The sequence below is a fragment of the Odontomachus brunneus genome, unplaced genomic scaffold, assembly GCF_010583005.1.
Source record: "Odontomachus brunneus isolate Ranch 3 - 2012 unplaced genomic scaffold, Obru_v1 Obru_scaffold_107, whole genome shotgun sequence".
NCBI lineage: Eukaryota > Metazoa > Arthropoda > Insecta > Hymenoptera > Formicidae > Odontomachus > Odontomachus brunneus.
The window spans coordinates 768,787-776,719 of record NW_022639557.1 but is presented as its reverse complement, the minus strand read 5'-3'; the positions used below and the strand labels follow the sequence as shown (position 1 = coordinate 776,719).

Sequence of the window (7,933 nt, the reverse complement as noted above, 5' to 3'; positions counted from 1 at the left end):
TATATATATATATATATATATATATATATATATATATATATATATCAGTAGCTTTCAAATGGCTGGCAACCTGAAGCGTTGCAACTTCACTCGATAAAAAGGTGTGCAGGCCGATTCGCAGCCGACTGTACGTGACACCCTCCGCAGCGATGCTGGACGAATCTCCCTCTGATCGCGCGAATCCGTGGGAGAGCCCGACTATTTTGCCAGTCCGCGAAATCTCGCGCGGTTTGCCGAAGATCGCGACTCCCCCCGTCTCGGTCCAGCCGCGCCGTACATCACTGAAACATACATCCTCCGTGTCGGCGGGCGTACCTCGCCTGCCTGCACCTCTCGGCCTTTCAGCCCCGGTGGAAGGACACAAAGTAGATTCGAGATACGCTCCCAGTTCCCGTAGAGGAGGTCGCGCCGGTCGTCGTACGCCTCGGAGAGAGGTTGACTTCCAACGGCTCTCGAGATCGAAGATTCGCCTACGCCCTTTCCGCGGGAGGATCCTCGCCGAAGGACACGCGACTACGCGAGAGATCCTGTTTCCCCGCGGCTCGATCGAAATAATTCTTCTCGGTCCCGGCCCTCGCGAAATCGATACGCCACCGTGCTTTCAGTGTCTGACGGGCTTGACTCTTTTTCTCTTCTTTTCCCTTTCGCCGGAAAGCCAAACGAAATATCCTCGCGAAGGGACGATCAATCAATCTCGCGAATCGATTTGACGCGCGGGCTTGATAAGTGTGCCGTGAACCACGCCGTGCGTTACGCAACAATGCACAGGCGTGAATATTATAAACGGCCGGGGTAAGATAGTGGGTGTTATCGTCGGTGAAATCTCGCGGCCTGATGTACAGATAACGTAATTTATTAACAGTTGGTGCTGGATAGTGCATTAAAATGCTAATGGCCTGTGTACACATCGTTATCGCTTGTACCCGTCTCAAGCTTCGTAAGAACTAATAATCGTCTAAATACGAACTAGCCGACAGTCGACTGGCTAATCGCTCATATCTTCGGGATTTCCGCGAAACATCGTTGTAATCGCTATTGATCTTCGTGAGAGAACACGGCGACTCGAACTTTCTGTCGGGGTTGTTGAAATTGTCCATTCCGCGAATCGTTACTATTGAGCGGTGCGATCGCATTGCTCCGTAAACCGGATTTCTCTAATTGTCCCGGCGCGATCTGTCGTACCGCTCAGTCGGCGAATCGTCCTCGGCAAAGGAAAATCGGGCGCAGGTCGGAAAGCCAAGAGATATGTATTTTATGGTGGTGGACGGATTACAGAAGCCAGCCCGGTGTTGCTGGCAAAAGTACGCTATAAGAAATCCTATTAGGATTTGTGATCGCTGAAACCTCTGGTGGCCTCTTCAGACCAGGCCGAGATTTAGACCGTAATATCATTAGTGGCCTAAAATGAATGACACATTCTTCTCGTTCCCTTTTTGAACGATGCTGATCTCCTTTCAGTCCCGGTCAGTTTTTACGAACCGATGACCCCTTGAGATCAGACCATGCATGAAAACTTCCCCGATGACAAAGCAATTGCTACGATTTTTCATTTGTGTGGCACGTTCGGTGCCTGTGTTCCACTTCTATTTTAATTCTATTCGGACTAGAAGAGGGAATTTTCATTTTCATTCAAAAATATAGCAAAAGGAATTTTCATTTTCATTCAAAAATATAGCAAAGTCATTCTCATCATTGTTACGCGCTGTTGCATGTATCTGCGTTAGGATCTCTGTCAGATCTGTCAAGTAGAACAGATTTAATTTTAAGGAAAAACTGCTTACTAACCAAAAACTGGTCAGTTTTTAGTTTGGCTAGGATTTATTGAACTGTTTAGAAACTAGACAGAGAAATATCGGCTAATATTTCCTGGCCAGTTGCTGACTGTAAGACAAAACAATAATTAAAAATAAAGCTACAAGCATCTAAATAATGAATAAATTTACAAATGAAAAAACTTTTCTGAAAAAAACACGAGTTTCACATTATTTTTATATTGAATAACGTAATTATTTTAAAATATCAAATGATGAAAGTATTTCATAGAAGTCTGTATGAAAGAAACTTGATTAGAAAAGCTAGTTAGAAGTACACGAAGTATCGTATAAAAAACGTTCGAGACGACTTTTTATACAACAAAAGATCATAGTTGAGGAGTTTAAAAAATCGCAAGGGGTTTTTCACAGATTCACACACATTATATTTATCTTTTTAATTCTCCAAAAATTTTGGAAAAATTCTCCAAAAAAAAAATTTGTCTTGCTCTTTTACAACCCTATTCCTTTTTACTCTTTTTTTTATGATTTTCGACTGGTATCTTCGAGAAGAAGTTCATCCCCTTGTTAACTCTTTACCATGGCATCTGAGTTTCTAGTGTCCCCTCTACTCAGAGAAGCGGCTTGCCAAGATCCAGCAGAGTTTTCACGAAGACGCACCGGCCGTGCGCCTCGGCCGTGTCTCTTTGACCTCCCGCCGTACGATGAGATTTCTTCGCTCGTCGAGACCGACTGCGTTTAATAATTTTCTCGAGGTAATCGATTACGGCGACGACGACGACGACGACGACGACGACGATTCGCACGCCGTCGCGTCGCCCGCTCGTTTGTTTGCTCGCTCGTTCGTTCGTTCATTCGGTCGGTCGCAACATAGAAATGTCCGGTATGTTCTCTCACTCGCTCACACTCGCTCTTGCGACATTCCGCACTGCGTTTTCGATTAATGAGACCGAGCGCGCCGCATCGCGTGGCCGTCGCGTTCCTGAAATCTCGCGAATGCCGTGTCACTTTTTGACAAACGCCGACGTGCACGTCGTAGCTTAATTTCTCAAGCAGCGCGGTTCCGTCGTGCTTCTCTCTCGCTCTCTCTTTCTCTCTCCGTGAGTCGCCGCGACGCCTCCCTGACGAATACATCATCCCAGGATCCGGGCTTAGATACGAAAGGGCATTAGAGCCTGTGTCGCGCCTCCTCTCTTTCTCTCTCTATCTCTCTTTCTCCGTTAGAAGCGGTCATACATCTTATCTTGAGAAATCCTGCCGCACGATCGCGCTTTCGTAAAGCCGTTAACCCCATCCGTCTCTCCGCGGACCTGCCTTATTTGGCGGGCACACTCTTTCATTCGCGAAAAAGAGGCGGGAGGGCATTCGGGATTCGCTCGTGTAGTCGCTTATCCGCGACATTAGTCAGATCGTCGTTCGTTATTAGCGTGCGAAGTATCTCTTATTAAGTTATTTGTCGCTGTCAAATGCGACGGGCGAAGGTAGGGTTAATTGTGCTCGCGGTTTCTTGATTACAGGCGGGAAACGTCCGATTCGCGAAATCTTGAGGAGAGACAATTTGAATTTTACAAGCAACCGCGTTTCTTGGTCTCCTTTTGCCTTTTATTTCTCTCATGTCTTGGACCGCGGCCGTAATTTCTTTACTCTAATTTATTTCATCTCTTTCTCTTTCTCTCTCTCTCTCCCGTGTTACGTTCGATCTTGGATCGTATTTTTGCGCGGCGACCAATTCAGCAGGGGAAATACGATCGTGGCGCGAAATTCGTGCCCCGCTCGCGCACTCGCGGAAAGGTTTACGAGTGTTCCCGTTGTCTGAGACCGCGATAGCCGATATCACTGTCGCCGGCATTTTAGTGGGCCCTCGATCGTGAAAACACACCTTTGCACTTTATGTTTACGAGTGCGTATACCATTCTAAGATTTATGAGCTGTAGTTGGAAATAATGGACCGCGCGTTTTAGAGCACGGACGTGAAGGGGCGAATCGTTTTCTAGGCCATCGTGCGTGTCGCTTCTTTCAGTCCTCCTTAGTGCACGACACTGAAGGATATATGATCGCACTTGGTGGTACAATCCGTATATTTATTAACAAAATCAATGTACATTTCGCATTCGCACTAGCGTGTGCCTTTCGCCTTGGTTGCGATGGGCGTCATACGATCTTCCGCCGACGACAAATGATCAGCCATTTTTACGTGATTTCTTCACCTTTCTCCGTTCAATTTATCTCCACTAAGTGATTAAGTTGAGCGGCTAACCACGAACACGTCGTAGTGTCGTATTCCAATTACTCAGATGCTCACGAACAGAAATAAAACGCCTACCGCGTAAACTGACGCATCACTTTCCTCGTGCCTTTTCCTGGTCTCTCGTGCGTTAGCTGGTTTCCGTGCGAACGTGTCAGGTCGGAACTGCCGTGCAAGAGGAAAGAAGAAAGAGATAGAGAGCCGTTTCTGGTGGCAAGGGAGTACCAAGACGACGCGCGCGAGACGATAAATCTCGTTTGTTTCCGTGTCGATGAGCAACCCCGACACTTTCGAAAGAATGAGTTCATATATCGGGGGCAGAATCGAGTTCATATTAGTCCCATCTGCCTTCTACGAAAGGGCTTCTACATGAGCGAGCACGCATACTGGGACGCGACTGCGACAGACAAAAACGAACGGACGGCCGAACGCGTAGATACATCCGGATTATACGCGGCCAATTGATCACGAATCTGACGATGTCTGTTGCGCCTCTCTTGTTGCCATACATCGACGTGTTTACGGCAGTCTTTTTCACGGAGAACGTCGTCTCACCGTCGTCGTCGCGTTACCAGTGCGAGTAACCAAATAAAACGTCGAGAAATGAACGCTTTCTCAAAAAATAGCTATTCTCCAAAGTACAATGTAAATCAGTGTATTTTTCACTGAAATGTACTGTACTTATAACTGTAATAAGTACTATAATATATGATTCAATACATCACTGCAATCAGTAAAGTCCCGTTGAAAGAATTAGTACAATAGCAACGACTGTTATCATGATTGATATAATTTGAAAATGCAGACAAATTGCATCACGTAGAAAGTTGAATTTCGTACAGCGTGTAGCGGGTTTGTGACTACAGATTTTGTAGCGAAATGTTACTTTGGCTGGTCAAAACCAACGAGATATGTGATGGAGTAGTGAAGTGAGAGTACTTTCACTGAAAATCAGGGAATACTTATTTTACTTATTTTTATTGATTCAATCAGAAATACTTTACTGATTCGCTTTAAGAGAGCACGCTTCTTGTTCCATGATAATTTCTTTTCTTCAAACGTCACGTGTATTAATCGATTACGAATCGGTGAAATTAGATTGATCATTAATCGAGCATGCGAGATGAATGATCTAAGATGCGCATCTTGGCAAGTGAGAGTGTGAAGGGAGAGGGACAAAGGGCGCGTGTAGGAGACGAGGGAAGTAAAAAAGAACCGGTCATAACAAGCGGCAAATGTAGAAGATAGCCGAGGAAAGGAGAAAGAGAGAGTAAGAGCGACACAGAGATAAAAGAACGAAGGAAAAGAAGACCGAGAAGCGCAAAGCAAGGGGGCTGTGTTTTACGTTTGAAACCAGTTCCTATAGTTTAATTTCTACGGGTGGACATCTTTCTTAATTTATAACCTTCACCCCGTCCTTACCCCGTTCAGCGTGCGACCCTTTGTTATCCTGGACGTCCTTCGACATTTTATCTGCCAATATTTTTTCTCTTTTTTCTTTTTCCTCTCACTTTTTTCTCTCTCCGTAACTCGTTCAATTTCTAATTTGTCTGTAACCGACAAATTCAAGTATTCTGGAAAAAAAACCTCTTGCTGTAACTTCGATTTCGGTTCACAAAATACGTGTAGCCCAATCACGTTATATCTGCTGTACCTTACGGTACATTTTATAAAAACGGATAACATTCGTCTTACATTTTCCACCGTCTTTCATCCCACGAATTAGCGGCCGAATTACACGAGCTCAGAAATAGGTAACAGACGGCAAGGGAAACGCTCGGCGCGTGTGTTTACACATAATATAATATTTCGAAGAGACGAGGGCCTGCGATAGGTCCATCTGTTAGATCTGAATAATGCGTTGGACAAACAAACAGTTGTTGAAACTACCGCAAGAGCGGTTGCGTGACGTTCCAACGAGGAATAAAAGTCGAATGACAGTCGAGTTTCGGAGTTTCAAGCGACGATCATGTTTAATTATCGAAGCACAATACGCGATATTTGTAGGTATTCCCTGAAGTCGAGACCTCCCATAACGGAGCTGGAGTTGCCGAACCTACGCACAAAAGAACTCGCATTGTTGTGTGATATTCCGAAGTCCTAGTGCATAGTCCGAGAAAAAATACACGGAGAAAAATAATTTGCTCTTTTAGCAAAATCGTCGTTACTACTGCATATTCGTAGTGACATCAAGAAACTTTAGTTGACGTAACTAATTTCACAAATTATTCATTATCAGAGAAGTAGTTTCGTTGTTAGGATAGAAAAAATTTGTTGAGTGTATTTGTCCTAAGAATCACGCATTAATTTGCTATTAATGCAAAATAATGTATCCTTAGCAAATTTATTTGTTATCAAAGCATAACTGCAACTGCTTATATAAATCCATCATACTTCTCATAACAAAATAATTTGTAGATCCAGCAAATAGTGATTAGTACTCTTAGCAAATTTTTTTGCTGCCCATATAATAACGAAAAGATTTTGTTAGACCAGCAGAAAATTTGCTGGGCCAGCAAATTATTTTTCTCCGTGTATGATCGTACCGGTGTGACAAAGTCGTGTCGTATGCGTCAAATGCGTCTGAATTACGGTGAGGGCCCCGTGTCGCTTGCTGTACAGTTATTTGCGATGTGATTAGCCGCCGAGGAAACCGCGGGCGCGCGCATGTGCACCATTTAGCATACGTAAATAAAACCGGCATCGGCGTCGTACAGAGCCTTTGCCCGAGTCGCGAAAAGACTCGTCTCGGCCTCTCCGCGGCTGGATTCTGGAGCGCCATGAGAGAGTCACTTTGTAGTCGTATCAGATAACGACGAGGAAATCTCGCGTGAGCCTGTGAAAATCGACAAAATCCAATATGCCGCGAAGAACTGTGAAAATACTTGTGATTTTTCCATCAGGAAAAAGGTCTTACATGGAAAATCCGTCCGACTACGTGATAATAATGAAGCAAATTCCGTGCATATTTAACAACGAACAGCGGAGATTAGAGCGCGTGTATGCCCGCAAGAATCTTTGTATGTTGCAAAGAGAGGAGCCAGGTTTTTCCGATGACGATATTGAAATACAGAAATATCTCTCTCTTTTCCCTATATTTTTCTATTATTAAATCATAGTGATTTTTCATATATGTAAAGTTGTTGAAAAACAGAGCGACTTTGAGCTACTTCACGTTTTTGCAGTTGCGAATATTTGTGCGTGCATGTGTGTGCACGGAAAAAAAGATCTGCTACGTATGGACAATTAAACATTATTTGCTATATTAGTCACTTTTTCTTTGCTGTAGGAGCCAATTTTCTTGCTATGATAACAAGAAAATCTGCTCCTGCAACAAAAAAAGTAGCTAAAGAAGTAAATTATGTTTAGTTATCCATCTGTAGTAAATTTGCTACATTGGCCACTTTTTTGCTATAGGAGCAGATTTTCTTGTTATCATAACAAGAAAATAGGTTTCTGGAGCAAAAAAAGTAGCTGACACAGCGAATTATATTTAACTGTCCATATATAGCAAATTAGTTTGCTGCTGCAGCAAATTATTTTTTTCCGTGTGGGACAAAAGATCAAGTATCTTTTGAAATTAAGTCCTGACCTGAACTGCAATGATTGTATTATGAAATTATCAGCGATCGACCTTCTGCAAAATCATTTATGACTCTTTTCTTTCTTTTTATTTTTTATATGCGCAATTTATATTTTAACGAAATGTGCAATTAAAAAATTCGCAATGCTTCTAGCGAAATTTACTATGTTCCTTAGCAAGGTAAATCTTACCAAAAGTCTATTCCTGCAGTACTACACTGAGAGAAAAAAATCTAAGAAATAATAAATATTTATTTGGTGGGTATTGTTATATATATATATATATATATATATATATATATATATATATATATATATATATATATATATATAT

General features: G+C 43.0%; 1 protein-coding gene across 2 annotated transcripts in view; it reads left to right on the top strand.

Moving 5' to 3' along the window:
* LOC116849140 overlaps window positions 1–7,933 on the top strand; it is a 221,620-nt gene that overhangs the window by 212,930 nt on the left and 757 nt on the right. The window lies entirely within an intron of this gene.